The following is an 18,980-nucleotide window of genomic DNA, read 5'->3' as shown; positions in this document are numbered from 1 at the left end:
TTACCCTGTTTGGCAAAATGCCAAATGCACAATGTGCATTCACATCCACAGTTGTGTGAACATGTCTCCAAGGTGAACCTGCACTATGAAGGTAAATTTGCATTATCAAGCTCAATTATTAAAAAGAAAGAAAAAAAATCAATTATACAAATCAACAAAAAAAACACAAGGTGCAGAAACCATAGCTATTTTTTGTTATTTTTTCAAATTGACGTATAAATACCAAAAAAAAGGTAGTTACAAAACAAATGTGACACTTTTTGTGTGCATCTCTGTTTACAAGGGCAGCTGTGGCAGATAAAATGATCCTTTTATTTGAGCCACAAGAAATGAAACTGTAAAATTTGTGTCTCTGGCTGGAATCGAACCAGCTATCAAGGAGTTAGGTTCAATAAGTGAATTAGGTTAATTGGCAACAGTTCATTAACATGACAAGGTATGAAAAGAGCATCTTAGATCAGTAAGGATGGTGACAGGTTCACCAATGTGCAACAAAAAGTTAAAAAAAATTATTTTATGATGAGCATGATGCTGTCAGAAGATTTTAAAATCTTTCTGTGCTAGACAAAGATGCTGATGTTGTGCATTGGCAATATATGAAACAAACTGAACTGAATTGATTAGAAATATATTTCTGGAAATGGCTGTGGTGAAAAGGATGTGCATCACAATTTTTAATCTTTTTAACAGGGCAATTCAGAAAACACAAACACACACACAAGGGAATTGCAAGCATTTACAGGTAGCACTGACGTGCCAGCTGTTCTCTGCAAGACACCAAACATCGACTGCCAGTGACACAAACACTTGAATGCAGTTTCATTTTCCTTGCACAGTGACATCTTGATAAAGAGCTGTTTTGCATCTCCCACAATGAAATGTTCCTATGCAGGTAACAGGAATTTGCATTTGTCACCCAAAAAAGATAAAACAATAAATACATTGGATAGTAAAATGACATTCAAGATGGAATATGAGATTAAATAATGGTGTCGGAAGACAGAACCACAGGAGAGATTAGTGTAGGTCAGAAGGAAGTGCAGTGGTTTTCCTGAGATCTCAGCTGACCTGAATGACTGACTGCTGGCTAGATCTATCACTCCAGGAGAAAAAGACATATACTGTAAAAAAAGTAAACAAAGTCTAACAAAGTTCTGGATTTCCTGTTTTGATTTCTTGCTTATTCTATTATATTTTGAGGCTTTGATCCATAATCGTGTTTCTATGTGTCATTATTCTTGTGATTTTATTTAGTCTGTTGCTGTTTTTAATTTCTGGCCACCAGCTGTCACCCGACCACATTTTATTCACTTTGGTAATTTTTAACTTGTTACTGTCCGACATGTCACAGAGGCCTGTCTGTTTATTGAATGTTTGCCTATTTGGCATTCCCCAATGAAGATGTCAATGACACAGGAACTGTTAGCCCAAAATGCATGTAGGACACATTACACAGATATTACCTCCTCGTGTCTGAAAATAAGTTTGATTTTTTGGTTACTGATAAGGTTGCTGATAAGCTGGGGAACCATTTATGGAGAGCAAAGAAAGAGTACTCAGTGCTACAAGTTGGTGGAACCACTTGTCCGGCACCTGTACAATGAGAGCTGTCTGAGTGTTTATTTGCTTTTTATAGACAAAAGGAATTATTTTTTTTAAAAACACCAGAAAAATATCAATATAATAGCATGACTAAATATCAGTTACAGAAAAAAATATCAGTCCATGGCTTTACCCGGGCTTTAAATACACCGGATACTTATTTTAGCCCTCACAGCGATTTGCAACAACATTGTTGCCTCAGTTGTGCTTTGATACTTCTTCCACAGGCCCAATCTGTCCTGTCCCCTGAGTTATGGAGGCCTGTATTTGACTCAAACAACAAAATTAAAGAGGAGACAGGAGAGCTGGCTAATTAGAGCACATGTTGCATATGTCTTGGGAGAATTAAATATATTGCACTGCATAATAACAAAACTTTGTTGTGTTTGCTGGTTAACTGAATTGATTCCTGAAAAGCTGCTTGCTCGATTAAGCCTGTGTGTGCTCTTCTTTTGGCAGGCGGGCCTGCTTCATCTTCATTCTGCAAAATAAATGTTGTTGTTTTACGGTAATTTATTCATGTGTATGTAACACTAAGGCACATTTAGAAGCTCGTGAGGATTTATACATGGGGACTTAACTCTTGGCTACATTCTACATGTAGCCAGGGTGAACTGAAATACTCACAGAAAACTGCTCATTTATCAGGGTTTCCAATTCCAGAATAATCACAGCAATTTGTAAAACTATACAACGGTTGCATGGTAATTTACACCAAAAAGGTCAATTCAAGAGCTTCTTTCTTCATTCATTCCTTCAGGGGGAACCATACACGTACAGAAGCGTCTTAGAGTGTGTGTGTGTGTGTTTAAGCGTAACCTCAGTGGCAAGTTCACTGTGCTCTGCTGAGGTATGTTTCAGAAGAGAAGCCAGAGGAGGGTAGAGTCAAATATCTGCTCTGACCTCGTATGTGTGGGATCTGTCTGTGGTCCCGCAACACTGGCCCTCTGCCAGGTGAAACAGCCCACACAGTGAAATCCTGCGAATGTTGTGAGTCAAAATTGTGGATATCTTCATTTCAGTAATGCAGGGATTATACAGTCAAAACGTCATCCCTGCTGACCTGCCAGGTGCAGCAAAGTGAAGTGAGAGCTATAAAAGATCTTATGTAATTCCATTTTAAAAACTGCACTTTTGAGAGGCAAAAAAAAGTTTGAATATGTTACTTGCGGAGTGAAAAAGTCACAATCGCAACAGTTACAATCCCCCAGTCCCCATTTAACTTTTCCACTGTTATCTTTCAAAACTGGGTGCAGTAATAAATGGTTCCCAACCAAAAAAGTAAAAAAAAAAACCCCCGTCTTCATTCTGTTTTCTTTTTCATTTCACTTGCACTTTTTTTTGTTATATCGCTGCGATTTCGCCAATGCATTTCTCGTAAATCAGTTTTTGCTCACGGTGCTCGCAGATTTGAAAAATGACATTGAAAACATTGAAGCACTACGTGTCCTTCCAGATAATCTGCAAAACACGCTGTGAGATCAGTCAGTGTGACAAGCAGAAACACAAACCTCATTCCGTGCACCCTCATTGTGCTGGGCTGACAGGCGCAGTCTCGGGTAACTTAAAACTTTGCAGGGCATAGTTTATGGTTAAGGAAAGTTATATGTAGAGGCAAAAATGTGCTTTCTTTGTAGTTTCTTTGAAATGAGTCTCGATATTGTTTGATAAATGACAGAATATTGATCTTTCTCCCTCCAAAATACCATTTTGAATATATCTGATTGTAACTACTTAGCAGAGAATAAAACTGAGAGCTTCTGCATATCACAAAAATCATTTATGAGTTAACATTACTGTTACATATGAATATTATATGCCTGGTGAAGCTGGAGAGAACCCATTTATGCATTTGTTTTGCACATGATACAGCAACCTGTGTCATGTGCAATCTGAGTATATGTATTGGGAAGGCGTCGGAGGATAGAACTGAGAGGATAATGCAGCTGAAATCACTGGCACGACTTTGTCTTGGACTCAGTGTCATGGTTTATTAACCTCTGACACATGATTGGTTAAAGATGGCTGTCTGTCAGTTCGTTATTACCAATTTCCCCCCCAATGAGAAGCTGTTAGCTTCCTTTCCAGCAACAAGTTAGCTGCCATGGTGAGATTTCACTTCTTTCTGCTCTGTTCCCTAACCTTCCCCATTACTGATAATTTGGACTATTAGTTAGGGAGTGCCATCTGGGTACTCTAATTATCCTCTTATGTTTCCCAGCTTCTCTTAACTACGTCCTGTCCTTTCCCAGACATCTTTTCTCTCATTCTCTGACAGCTTTAGAGAGAGAAGTGAACATAGTAAGGGATAAAAGTTAAGGAGTGCTGAAGATGAGAGACAGAACGCTCCATTAAAAAGGATACTGGGAAGTGGAAAAAAATCAGATTTGATGAATTCTAAATGAGAAGAGGAAACTAATCTTTTTCACCCCCTTTATGTTGTCTCCTCACTGTCTGCTGTGTTTGCTTACAGCACTTCAGAAGACACCGTACTTCAAACTATTTGATAAAAGAGAACACGCGCTGTGATTTCAAATATTAGAAAAGTTAGCTTTTTATTGCCGTTCTATGTTTTTCTAACCAAACGTTTGTTCCAGTTTCAATAAATAACCACAAAAAACCCCCTTTTAATTTAAATAGTCGTCTCTTCTTAAGTGTGTTGCATAAGTATTGTGCCAGTGGGGCTCAAAATATCACAACAAGCACACGCGCTCACACGCAAACAAATCCAATTACCATATATCTGTATCCCTCTCTCCAAATGTCATGCAGACAGCTGCCTGAATTATCACTGAACAGCAAATCATTCGCCATATGTTAATTATAAAACTAATAAAAAGCAATAATGATTCCGATGAACATTTGGAGAATAATGTCAGTGACATCACACTGCAGGCCCACAATAATTAGCACATTGCTTCCAGTACATTCTGTACAGTAGGTGATAGACAGTTAATCTTTTTATAGAGATTTTTGCCTCGCTTTGCTTAAAGAAACTAGTTCTGCATCTGGAACTCTTTTGTGCTGACACAATGTATTGGCACAGGGGGTCATTATCTGTGACAAGACTAAATACAATTTAGCTTTACGTAATTGTATCTAGTGGCTCACACATTCCCCTAAAAAGTGAAAGAACCCCGGTTTGACCGCGGGAGGAGACACAAATCCCTTCGGGGTTGTGCCAGGAAGGCCATTCCAGTGTAAAAATCTGCCAAATCAAACATGGGGAACTACCCGCTGTGGCGAACCCTTGTTAACGAGGGAGCAGCCAAAGTAGCACATCAAATGTAGAAACCAAGATGTTCTTAGAAACTTCTCAAATCACTCCTGCACCATCCTTTCTATATTCTCACCGAAATGTCTTCAGTATCCAGTCTGAAATACCAAAATACAAAAGGTTTGATTTGGTCATTAGATAGTTGAGAAACACTCATTTTGGCAGTGAAACGAGCTGTAGACACAGACTCTTTTCATAGCTGATATTTTGACTCAGTGGAGCAACCAAGAACATAGAAAGTTGTTCTTTTCTTTAAAGGGGAATCCACACAGGAAGTGGCTCGTTTATTGTGCATCACTTTATCGCTGATGATTGGTTAGAAGCACCTGAGACATTGTGGTTGCCTAGGTAACTGTGTAATGTATTTATCACCCTTTCATATGTCAATCAAAAACATTATTTTCCGTCATTAGTAGCTTCTTTAATTATTTGCCAAGAAGTTGAATAGGTTTAGCTCTGGACCCACGCACTTTGCGTTGCAGTGGCTATTTTGCCTGTCTCGAGTTAGTACTTTGTTGCAAATCTCTCCCTGTGTGGATGCACTTTAAATATCTCAGTGTAAGCCAGTATGCACAATATCAGGAACCTAAAACTGAAGCATGGAATTAAATCTTCAATTTCATTTTCACAGAACTAAAAAACATACTTATCACTTTTTATAAAGTGTAATGTCACGTGCCTTCTGTTCACTCTAACAACTCTGGTATACCAGCTTGTTGTGGATGTTGATTGTTTGGTACTTGGGAAGTTGGTGTAATGAGTTTCAATTACCCACTTTCATTTGTTGATGTTAGAATATTGATTAGTGCAACTTTATGTCGTGATAGTTAATAACTCTACAAAGATAATATTTGCACATATTTTCACATGTGTGTGAGAGCCTCTCTGTTATTCACCCATCTCAATAACTGCTCGTTCAATCAACTTCAAGCGTAGTTAAAGTAACCGCAGTGTAGAGTTTGAGGTCGATTCAGATGAACACTCACCCCTCACACAGAAACTATTTCTCTGTGTGAGGGGTGTAGCAGACACAAACATTTCTGTCTTTGTGAGGACGATCATTGCCATAATGTGTTCAAGATGAATTCCCTTTTAATTGTCAAGCAGCTGCCTTGCAGTTCCTGCATTTTGTGTTCATTAGCAGGACACACACATGTGTTTAGCATACTTGAAAAGTTGTCTACTTTTCAAACCAGCAATGTTATATGTTAATCTGTTAGCTTTCACAACTGATTGCTTACATGTGAGGCATTTAAGGGACATCTGTAACTTGTAGACTGAAACCCTGATTAAACAAAGAAAGTTCCGGTGTTCATGAGTGGTTACTCATGTTTGTATGTGTGTGTATGTGTGTGTGTGTGTGTTTCTAATGTCTAATATCCCTGTTTTTAATAGCAAATAAGTTGTAGTCAACAGGCTTTGGCATGCAGGTGAACATGTAAAAAAATGGATCCTGCATTATTATCCCTTTTTGGGGCGATCGTGGCTCAAGAGTTGGGAATTCGCCTTGTAATCGGAAGGTTGCCGGTTCGAGCAGTCTGGGTCGTTGTGTCCTTGGGCAAGACACTTCACCCGTTGCCTACTGGTGGTGGTCAGAGGGCCCGGTGGCGCCAGTGTCCAGCAGCCTCGCCTCTGTCAGTGCGCCCCAGGATGGCTGTGGCTACAATGTAGCTTGCCACCACCTGTGTGTGTGTGAATGGGTGGATGACTGGATGTGTAGGATTAGCCAGATAATCTGGCTAATCAGATAATCTGGCCTGTAAAAATGGCCCGTATACAAATACAAGCCATTTTTTGTGTTCACATAATAATGATGCCAGTTCTTTTAGCCAGTAAAATATAATTAAAGAACTTTTAAAGGTAATTTTGACAAAACCTGAATGCAGCTTCTAAATTTTATGTATGTTGCAGCCTGGCATTGCTTCAATTGATGGCAAAGGGACACTTAGTAAGAAGAAAATAATAACATCCCATTAGCTAGCACTACAGAAGAGTAGCGAGCAGAAACAGAGAAACATTTTAAGTGGCCAGAAATTTCATATTTCAACAAATATGAGCGAGCGCACAATCTGTTTCTGTGCAGTTTGTCATAAAATGTATCTGTGAGCTGAATGTACAGCTGCTGTACATCCTAGAGCGAGTAAAAAAGTTCATTTGTGATGATGACAGATGGTGAAAACTGTCAGAAAGAGAGGACGGGAGAGGAAGATGAAAGATTCTTTTTAAAGCTAAGAACTGCTCAGCAAGTGCAGTTTTACAAAATGTTCTACATAAATTTACAATGTTCTGATTCATTTTAAAGGTTTTAGGTAAGATGTTGGAAGCAAACATGTTGCTGAATCATGTTTTTGAGAAATATCCTGCAAAAAAAATACACAGATTTTGTGTTATAAGCTGTTATAATCTCGTATATCTGAATGCAGGTTATACTGGTTAGTTTACAGCACTGTGCTATGCACCTATGTTGGACGGCTGTTGGAGCAGGCCATGAAGTATTATCAGTTAAATCAACGGCAGCAAACATGAGATCCTATCTTTCATACTCATGAAACATCTGCTTATGTCTGGTTGAATTCTGTTGGCTAAATCCACAAAGCGCAGTGAAAATCAGAGTAGCAGCACAGGTCAAATGATCACAGCCTGTAAACAAAGAGAAATCTGCTGGAGCTCATAGAACAAGTTATTAGGTGATTTAAGTAATTCTTCCCCCATGCTGCACCACTGGACTGTTCCCCCACCTGCCAAATCCTGCTTTAACCCCTGCCTCTAACAGGCTGTGTACTACTGTATTTGGAAACACTTGAGTGAGCCTTTATATTCTTTCCATCTTTCCTTATTTCCACTTGCCCTCTAGCCACACATCCCACCTTTCTTTCAGCAGTCCCTCCTTTCACAAAGCACTGGATGGTAAAATCAAATACCTCTACATGGCCCATCTAGTAGTGCCTCGCTACAAGGTTATCTGGCAGCTTTACTCTTTGTACTGGGTTTACAGAAAAGTGATGATTACCCCTAACTGCTCAGTTTTTATAGATAGAGAGAAGAACGGTATGAAAAATTCAAAATCAGAATACAAAAATGGGTGTACCAGGAGTATTTGCTGTCTTGAAGCCTGAGAAAACAAGCAGCTTGACCTTTCTCTTTCTCTCTCTCTAAAACTAAATGGACAGGGGAGAGAGGAACAGTGGTGGATCAATGTGGTGTGTAGGAAAAAAAGAATAGGGAATGAAAGTGATAATGGTAGAAAGCACACACACACACACACACACACACACACACACACACACACACACACACACACACACACACACACACACACACACACACAGACACTCAGACCGCACTCTCAGCAGACTTGCTGTTCTTTTCAATTGCACACACAGTACTGACAGCTTGTCAGTCCTACACACACACACACACACACACACACACACACACACACACACACACACACACACAAACAGAGAGGCAACGTTTCAGTCTTGATTTAAGCTGTTTTGTCAGTTTCACAGTAGTAGATTTTTCTTCCAGTTTTATGCTGCCAGGAAGACAACAACGCTTTTTATACCATGCTTTATACAGCTGTCTCTCCGACACACACACACACACACACACACACACACACACACACACACACATACATGCAAACACACACAATGCTGTTAGAAATCACTGATGAATTCTCTTGGTTGAATTATTGCACCTGCCAATCAAATCCCCTATTATTCTTGTGAGTTTTGCTGTTTTTTTCAGAGCATTTGTTTTGTGTGGGTGGATGAAGAAATAATCTTACTTTTTCCCCTCTGTCTTCTTTGTTTGTGTTTCTGATTTACAGTGAACTAAACTCATGCGATCTATATGTCTTTTACCAGCTTCCACCCAACATCAAGGCTACATGCTTCTTACTTGCACCCTGTAGCAATGACGTGACAATGTATATCTGTCTCTCCACTGTGAGCGGGTCATGTACATTTATGAATGACTGTACATGCCTGGATGCCATTTTATTCAAGCTACCTCTCAGGAGTTTTGCTTTTTTCGCATGGTGACACTGGCCCACGGCCCCGGGAGACCCTCCATGTCAGAGCTCTTTCTATCTCCGCAGATATATACATTATTTAACAGGGTTTTTTTCTTTTATTTTGAAAGGGTCACACCATAAAGAAGTATGGAAGATGGAAAGTTCAGCAGTGCGTGAAAAGCAAGTTTTGAGAGCAAGAGGCCAACCTATCCTGTGCTGATCTGCACAATAAGGAAAACAGATAGAAAAAAAACAGATACATAGACATGACAGATCATTCGAGACGAGTTATTACTGAAGTGGCATCTCTCTGCAACATGCGTTCATTTGCCAGTAATGTTTAGAAGATCTGAGCTGGTCACGTCTGCTCCAAAAATAATGGATGAAACTAAATACACATACATTACTTGACAAAGAAGGCTTCAGCTTGAGACCGACAGCATGCTTTGTGTAGGTTCTCTGTGTGTGTAGAGATGTTTGCCAGGAGTGTTTCAGGAATGTTAACAGAAAGTATTTCCCAGAATCCACAGTGCAGAAGGCTTTAGTTTTCAGTCTCATAGTAATTAGTATGTAGCTATGTAATTTATATTGTGGTGGCCCCAGTAAGCTATATTAAGAATGCTTAGCTAACAAAAATGTACTCAATCCACCTGCTGTAGAGTTATTCTAAAATATAATGTTAGTTGCTCTAATTGAGGAAGTTAGCAAACGCAAAGTCTGCTACACTGTGCGGCTGTCACTGGTAGCAGGCACAAGCAGGCTATGACTTAGCTATGACTTGTCACCACACGAACATCAAACTGATCACTGGATTCGCCTTTAGGATCCTCATTAGCCTCTGCTAAACTTATGGCGTATCTTAGCTCCTGAGGGTGAGTTATTAGGAGTGTGGACACTGCATTTAATCAATAGTTATTATTAATCTCTTCAACAGCGTGTCTTTTGTGCTGTCTTCCTCCCTTTAGCTCCAAAAGGCCGTGGCAGATGGCCAGGCTAAGGTTGGGGCAGGCTGCCCTTAAAGGCGACTGCTGTTGTGATTTGGCATTGTATAAATAAAATTGAATCGAATTAAATACCTGAGTTTGGGGTCTTTAGTAAAGATAGGCTATAGCACTGATAACGATTTGAGGTCACTTTCTTGCGACAGTGAAAGCCCTGATAAGCTCCTGGAACCAAAATAACAAGTGCTGCTTCTTAGAGGAGGGAAGATGGCAGAGGACAGTTAAGACAACAATGGTTTGGCTGATTTAAAGAGCACAAACAACCTGACTGGATGCCTAGCAGAAGCAGGGATGAGGGGGTTGTTGCCCAGTAAAGGTGGGGTTGTGAAGCTGTGTGGTTTATTAAAACATGGCTTGTGAGCTAAGTGTGCCTGTGCAGAGCAGGAGATAGAGCCATATCTCATAGTTCCAGTTAAAGAGGCATGATCAGTCACTGCCACTGGCTCGACTACACTGCCAGAACACACAGCTGTTGGCATGTAGGTAAGTGGGAGATTTTGTGTGTTTGTAAGCATTACTGCTTGTATTTTTGGCAGCATTTGTATTTTACTCTGGCAGAAATATGTGGCTAACCGTACTGTTATTGAGAATTAAAGCATCTCTTGAGAAGGGTCATGAAAACAAACCTGGTAGTCGGAGGGCTGAGTTCAGAGATGGATTCTGTTGGTTTGCTGCTGTTCCATACAGTATCTGTAGCAGAAATGTAATCAGGGTTATGTGTGCCCTCTGGGGCTCTTAGTGAGGGATGTTGCCATTCTGTACGGAGCAGATAGAGCTGGTTTGGCCTGAGATGGCCTGATCATTTACATTGACACTGATGACGCCATTAGCCAGCTGCCAGGAAACCTGTCAGACATGTTTCACTAGGCAGAGCCGCAGACACCACACGTCATGTATCAGGCTTTAAAGCGCAACCTCTTCCTATCTGGTTTTAATGTTAGTTCGTTCAACGATTTAAAGGTCAGGATTCAATGGAAATTGCTCAAAATTGCTATAAGGAAATGCACAGCATTATTAACTGTGCCAATAATGAATTGAAATGAAAGCACAAGTCTTATTTGCAAAGTGCCCGAAGAATATTGCACACGCTCCTTACTGCAGGGGGTATGTCCAGCTGATCTATTTGCATAAACAAATGCTCGGATAACTGCTTTAGTTTGAAGAGACAGTAAAATGGCAAATATGTTTGTAATAACACTTCTCTGCTTAACTGTGAACTGTGTGAACTGCTGAGGGATTCTTTGACGTTGAGAAGCTGAAATAGTTTCAGACAGATGTCAAAGTCACACTACACATCCAATTCACAAAATGCAGGCTTGTGTAAACCAAACATCCTAGCACCTTTTTTTCCTTTAGCATAAATGGTAACTCTTTGTTCCCCCAGTTTTCACATGATTCACTCAAAGAAAAAGTAAGAATCTTCTAGAGAGCACACAAGGACACACACACACAAAATATTTCAATACTACCTCATGGCTATTGTGGTGTGATGTGGATAAATGCAGTGCTGCAGGCCTCGATTACCTTTCCTAGTTACGTCTCAGCAAACGACAGGTACACTCAGCACTTCTTCAGATTTTCTTTTTAGCAGGCAGAGATGATACAAGTCAATAGCTGTGCTCCTGCAGTATCCTTTTTATACAGAGAATTGATACTTAGCAATTGTTATCTGTATTGGAGAAGAATGATACTTAATATAATGCATGAAGTATTCAAACCACATGTTATTATCCAAGCAATTACTGCTCCTGTCATTCCGGAGCTGCAGTTCGCTATTATGACTCATACCTCCTTAGACGATCAGAACATAGTTTGTGTAGTTTTATTTAGTTTGAGGTTGAATAGTGGGAGTTTGGAAAACATGACAATTTGTTTCAAAGTAAAATCAAGATGATTATATGATTTATTTGTACTGTAAACATATTTTTTGTTATCCTGTCAAAACAATTTTAGGCAAAATAGATATATCTGCAGTAAAGTGCACTCATGGTAAACGGTTGAGGTGGGTTCATAAAGTGGTATGCAGAGGCAGCAGCAGAAACTGCAGGCCTATGTGGGCTGAAACAGCTTAAATAGCACGCCCCATATATATTTTGCAAATAGGATGTGCATAAGGGTAAAGCTTATGTGGGCTGGCACAGGGATCGGCTGATCTGCCAGGATTTCTGGCAGAGCTCGACTTAGTGATCTCCCAGAACTAAAGCTATGCAGCTATGCTGGTATCACTCATTCCTGACAACACATATGAAACACCAACTGGTTAGCTCAGCTTATCAATAACAGTGGACAACAGCTAGACCTGCATCTAAAGGTAGTCCATGCCAATCAGTACTGCTGCTCAATGACTTCTGCATAAAAAAACAAACAAATCCAAAACAGTTTGGCATATAACACTTTATGTCTAGTGCAAAGATGTGTGAGAGTAACAGTCCTCATATTTAAGCCCCTGAAAGAAAGCACAGTGGCCTAGTTCCCAAACAAAAGTCTGAGTTTAGCTTTCTTCTGTATATAGAAGAAAGCATGTCCTCATTTAAATTGACAGCCTCAACATACTTCTATCACTTTCTGTTGTTTCCTTCTTCCTGTAAGTGAGTGTAAGTCACATTTCCAACACTGTAAATAGACACTCATTTAATTACAAACACTGCAACCTTTCTAGGAGGATTTGTGTTTAATTTTAAAGAGATGAGTCATAGACCGTGTTATTTTTTTAAAAAAGAAAAAGGAATTACTATAAGCATCAAGTTGGCTTAGGCTCAGTTTAAAAATAAAGGTTTGTTTTCCCAAGTGTGCAGTGGGATGTACTGCAAGTCAGCTTTAAAAAGAGCTGAAGGAGAGGTTAGTGACGGTAACTGTGGAATCGCAGTCAAGTATGAGAGCTTAAACTAATAATGCATTACACTTAATGCATGAGAAAGGCCATAAAGCGATTTGTCACTGCTGCTGGTCAAGTATAGCATTGGTTTTATTGTATGTCTGCCCTGTGGTCATTTAAACTGCAATTAGATGAGCACATCAGCGAATGTGTTAAGCTATGTCTTTGTACCACAAAACAAATGGACTGCCACAGAGTACACAGTATATTTCTACATGTATTATGCATTGTGCTTGACCTCATATTACTACAGGTCTTCCTCCTATGGGAACCAAACTGAACGTTCTCATCTGCTGTAGTATGTTCCGTCTAAATGTAAATGGACACACTGACATGCACAATCCACGAGGCTAGCGGGGGCCACTGTCCTCCTTTCTAGCCCATTAAATGGGGACTCCATTATCTGAACTCCATACTACACAAACATACATACAGACGACAGCAACACAGACTATAGGCACATAAAGCAGTCCTCCTTGAATAGCTCCCGCCATGCTGCGTCGTGCATATTTTATAACATCCAGCATTAAAAGCCAAAGAAATAAGGAATGCCTAGGCAGGCGGGCGGGTTAGCTCTATGCCCCACTTCTTTTCTAGTTCAGCTGTTTTTGTTTTGTTGCAAACATAAAGAGAGCTGGACAGAGGCAGTGTTGTGGAAAGTGGAAAATAAGATCGCTAATTGTGTGAATGTAGAGTTGAAAAAGAGATTACATATGCTAGAAAACACGACCATGGGACAGTATTCCATAGGTGGCCGGCTGGATTTCACCAGTGCTGGTTTTCTCGATGACCTTTTGCCCTGCATCTTTCTACTGGGAATTATTCAGGCTTCCACTTGAATGACAATTTATTGCAAAGCCCAATAACAATTAGGTGAAAGAAGCTTGGTTTAGCAAAGAAACTGATACTCGTCAGTATATAATTGGCTGATAATAGTGTGTTTGTTTTGAGTGCATATTCTCTCTTGTGTTTATCAATGTTTGAGTGATTACAGCACAAACTACTGGATTTTTCTATGTCTGTGTTTGTTTACATGTGTTGCTGTATATCAGACTAACACCCTGGTAAGTCAACATCTTTTCCCGTCATCGCCGCCACTGTTATGCAGACACCTCACACCGGGTCACGCAGGCAGGTTGTTGTGTCAGTGTAACACGCTGAGTGTTGCAGTCATCCTTTACTTTGTCCAGCTTTTCCTCCTCCCGATGGCGGTCAGCCGAGAATTGTGGGGTCAGGTAAGAGTCGCTTCTGTCACACAAACACCTTCACGACTCACACGGTTGTTCTCTCCTCCACCTCATCTCTGAGAATAAATATTTAATTGCTGTCCTCGCTTTTATTTATCAAGTGCTTACAGACTCGAATGATCAGCAATGTGCATCGTCTATGTCAGTGTGGAACTTCACAGCTGGAACTGTACAGTCGGGTTAGCTTGTTTGAAGTGTTTACTGTGATTGAGGCGACTCTCTTTAGTTAGTGCTTCAACTGTGTGGCTGTGCCGCCCTTCCATCAAAGCCTGTGCTATTTTGGTTTGTTGTATTTGTTTATTGTGATTGGTGGTTGTCCTTACATGTGGTCTTTTGCTTGATCGAGGCTTCTAGAGCTGCTTCAATCATCATCCATCATGGAAAATTTAGGTGAAATTATGTGTTTTTAAGGTCAGGTCTGAAAGGTTTAGAGTTGCTCATTTTTCCTAAACCAGTGATGGTCTTGGGTTTATGTGTGGTATTTCTAGAGCAGTGTTTTTCTGTTTTGGAATTTTATTTTTCTCGTAATCATACTCCTCGTTTCTCTATATTTTGCTAGAAAACCTAAAAAGCTTTTAAGTCATTATTTTCTCTCTCTTTCTTTCTCTGAAGGACATTCAAAGCTCATCTTTGGATAATCACTGCCTTTTGTTCAATTCTCCGTCAAAATGATCAATAAATAATGTTCATATTAAGGTCTGTACTCTGGGGAGTCTGATCCATGACTGATATTCTTCTTTTGTGTTTTTCTACCCAGGTATCCTTATACTGCACTTGCAGAGTGTTTGGGATTATTTTCATGTTGAAAAATGAAGCCACTGCCAGATGCTTTTCAGATGATATTTCATGGTGGATCTAAATCTCCTGATGATGATTCAAACCAAAAATTTTAATTTGGATTCATCGCTCCATCAGACTTGCTGCCACTGATTTTTATTCAAGGTTTTGTGTAATTTTGGCATACCTCAGTCTTTTCTCCCTATTTTCCTTCCTTAATAATGGCTTCTTTGGCAGCCACCCTTCTACTGAGACCATTTCTGATGAGACTTCAGCAAACAGGCGATGGATCGACTGAAGGGCCAGATGTATCTTTCATGCACTGTTTCAGATCTTTGCTGTTTTCTCACCATTTCTTACAGACAGGACTTTCACATACAGCACTGTTCCTATGTTGTAGTTTTTTTTAGGCCTAACACAACTTTGGCCATAACTTGTCCAGTTTCCTCAGTTTTTTTAAGGACACACCACACCAAGATATACCAAGACATCAGCTAACAGCTCTTTGAGAATCACCTTGTTAGCACAAAAATCCTATTTTATACTTGTCAAAGTGTCTTTGGCATTTTTCATATTCAGCTAACAAAAAATGAAAAAAATAACTGGTAACTGGTTCTTTCACAAGTTTTCTGTTATGTTTAGACACAACACTGTGGTTCATCCCTTGAGTTAGGTGGCTTTTTAAAGTGGAATGTTTCATATGTCAGTATTACATGGCTCGGCAGCGAGTTAAATGCTCAGTAGCCAAAAAAGAACTTTAAAAGACCATCAGAAAACCTGAAGAACTATTGCTTCAGATAGAAGAAAGTTTGGCTCTTTGGAAGTGCCTGAACCCTGAAGTACTGTTATGGTGTTCTTGTTATGGATAAAAAGTGTATTTTTTTTGTTAAATATCTGATCTGCACTTTGCCAACATCTGTCAACAAATATAATTCTAATAAAGTTGTTCTATATAGTGTGTTGATATGGCACACTGACGTCTGGGGGAATTTTAGATGGCACTCATCTTCAGAAAGGTTGCCGACCCCCGGGTTAGAGTGTTTATTTGTTATTTTGGTTCGTTGCTTTTGTTCAGTTTGTTTCATGGTTATGCGGGATGACTATTTAAAGCATCTTGCATTCATCACAGAAGTTTTATAATTAGATTTATATGTTTCAGATCAGCCCTGTGACAAACTGGCGACCTGCCTAGGGTGTACCCTGCCTTTCACCCTAAGACAGCTGGGATAGGCTTCAGTCCCCCTGCGACCTTGAAAAGGATAGGCAGAAGAGAATGGCTCGATGGATGAATGGATGTTTCTGATCATGTTCAGAGGTTCAGAATCACTCAGTTTAACTAAACCATTAACTGAATGTACCTTTTTTATACTACTGCATATTTTACAAGAACAGAAAGGTTGTATATACAGTATATAAACTTGATTTGACATTGTAAAACTTAAAGCAAACTGTAGAGTAAACATAAACAGTGATTAGCTTTGTGTGTTGTTGGGCTCGATTATAAAGAAGCAGAAAAAGACGCATTCCAGTTTGGTAAGGTTCTGTGAAGATTAAACAGGCGGTTGGCCATCTTGGAACACCGCGCCGTCCAAGAGAGCTGTAACCTGGCAGCAAGAAACTCCAGGATACAAGGCCCTGGCTCTTGAGGTGTATGCACACATGTGTGTTTTTGTGTGTGTGTGTGCTTAGCTGGCATGTTTGGTCGCCATCTGCAATCTCCAGGGATCCTGGCTAAGGTGGGCACACATGCACACAGACAACCACAGAAAGATAGGCGTCGCATACATGCAAGAACATGAACACTACACACTCTGCATCCTCGCAGCTGTGGCTTGCTAAAGTTTGGCTGCCAGCGTGTGTGCACCAAGTGAACTATAATCATACTCAATGCAAAAGATCAAAATCCTATTTCGGGGAAAGCAGGCGAACAAAACCTCCAGGAAATTCTTTTTTTCTCTCTCTTACTCTCTCTCACACACACACACACCCACACATGTCCTGGGATATTAAGGAATGTGATATCACTGCAGGCGATCAGTTATATTGGCCAGCACAGATCCACAAGGTGCTGTAATATTCACATATTTTACCACTCCTGTGATCAGCTGAAAGAAATGTATAAAACATGAAATATAAATGTCAGGGATGTAAATGAGGGGTGATGTTGCCAAGGGGACAAAAAAGTTCATTATGAACGTTTTAGTGATTTGGCAGAGATCAATTCTTCAATGCCAGCGCCATTGTTTAAAAGTCCAGATTAGCTCTTTAATACTGCAGGTCTATTGATAGTGATTACGAGCTTAACTGAACAAAGAGGTTGGTGATCATACAAATTTAGCTGATGAGGATGTTGCCAGGACAGGCCACTCGATCCGAGCCATGTCCTCGTGTTAATCTATTGCCGCCCTGTTACCACAGATACTGGGAATCAGAGCATAAATCCATATCCAAGCCAACATTCCTGCCCCTTCTCCACTCATGTTCATGTTTTGTAATAGTGTCAATTTGTTTGCCCAGGTGCAAAGGGAAAGAGCAGTTATAGATCATATTTGTCGAATACACTGAAGCTGATTAGAGGGGATGAGTTGAAGGCCTAAAGCTGCTTTTCCTAATCCCGAGATTAGTAATAATAAGAGGTCTGTGTTACTCACACAGAGACAAAACAGTGGTTTTGGCTCAATCCTGAACACAAAGCTGGTATCTGCACTCTCTCAGAACACTCCCTTGGCCACAGTAGTGACAGTCCCAACTGGGACAAGCATAGCAAGCCAGTAAGGCTCACTGCCAGGCCAGCGTTTCCAGTCTGAGCAGTGCCTAGAAACCTGCTACTGTGGAGTCCAGTGTTGGGCTGAAGATTAACCTACTAACACAATTGAAAAAGTTCCAGGCCTTTTTCTTTCACACACTTTGTTGTGTTGCAGTCTCCCTCTCCCTCATCCAGGGTTCAGTTTTTGGTATTGGTTCAGCGTACACACCTAAACTTGCACACAATTTTAGGCCTAATTGCAAACCTCAGGGGGGCACTTTTCTGTTGCATCATGAAACAAATGCTACACGAATTAGCAAAGGTTGCATTTAAGTGAGTGGAACAGCTACATTTTTTTTAATCTAAGAAAAGGCTTTCCTCGCTTGAATTAGAAATGAAGTGCAACAAGACCTCCTGTAGGATGCTTTGGCGAAAAATCAGATAAAAGATTTATTAGACATTTCGAAAAAAAAAAAAAAAAGATTCCGATGATCAAGACAAATACCAAACTGAAATACATTCACAAGCAAAGAGAGAAGCAAAGCAGAAAAATAGAAAATACAATTATCGGTGTCTGTTTGACCCTGGGGAATTCACAGTATAATGCCACTGGATCTAATTCACTTGCAAAAGAGTTGAGCAGGATGTAAAGCACGATTCACACTGGACTCAGACCATGAAAAAGCCTCTTTTCCTCCAACCTTTCACGCAGACAAAAAGCCGCTGCATCTCCACTCCATGTGAGACTCGCGGCTTTGAATCTGCATGTGGGACAAAGGCGCCCGGGCTAAAAACAAACACTCAGCATGAATAAATATATACGTTTGCTTTATACTGAGTATCCTTTCATGCAAACATTGCGAGAGAGGGACGGCCAACATACGGTTGCAAGGACCGGCTACTTGCTTGACATCAGAGGGAATTCAGGGGAGTGCATCTACGTATTAATGTATTCTTTTTAAAAACTCCTACTCAGTGGACCATGAATTGAGTCTTTTCATAGGAGCCCATCTCATACTGGTGTGAAATGAGGTGAAAATAAGCAGACTTAAAAGAGACAGCTTTGCAGGAAGTCTTCTCTGAATGTCTATGGAGGTTTGCTGAGGTGACCCAAACAAATCAGCTTTTGAAGGGAGTCAAGGGTGAATTCAGCGCACTGGGAAACAAACACACATGCAGGCAACGCTCGCTGTCAGCGGATATGCATGTCAGAGCTAGTGCTGTCATTTTCTCATTGCAAGGCTTTCCTCACGTGGTTCTCTGCCTTCTGGGCCTTGCACTTGCAGGGCTATCTAGTCCCTGGACTGCCAACTGTAAGCACAACATACTACAGTCTGTCAGACTGATTGTTATGCACACACGAGGCTCACCAACAAACACTGTCCTACTTTTCAACTGAATTGTAAACTCAAAATACACAAAATATTCATGACA

General features: G+C 40.3%; 1 long non-coding RNA gene across 1 annotated transcript; it reads left to right on the top strand.

The window, feature by feature from the left end:
- Positions 1-13,697: 13,697 nt before the first annotated feature.
- On the top strand, positions 13,698-16,265 carry LOC145429781 (uncharacterized). The gene is made up of 3 exons (XR_013910102.1): positions 13,698-14,011; positions 14,781-14,965; positions 15,960-16,265. It is a non-coding gene; the product is annotated as an uncharacterized LOC145429781 (long non-coding RNA).
- Positions 16,266-18,980: the final 2,715 nt, after the last annotated feature.

Source organism: Astatotilapia calliptera, chromosome 1 (genome assembly GCF_964374335.1).
Source record: "Astatotilapia calliptera chromosome 1, fAstCal68.1, whole genome shotgun sequence".
Taxonomy (NCBI): Eukaryota; Metazoa; Chordata; class Actinopteri; order Cichliformes; family Cichlidae; genus Astatotilapia; species Astatotilapia calliptera.
Note: the sequence above shows the minus strand (reverse complement) of the source record. Positions and strands in the feature narration are given on the sequence as shown.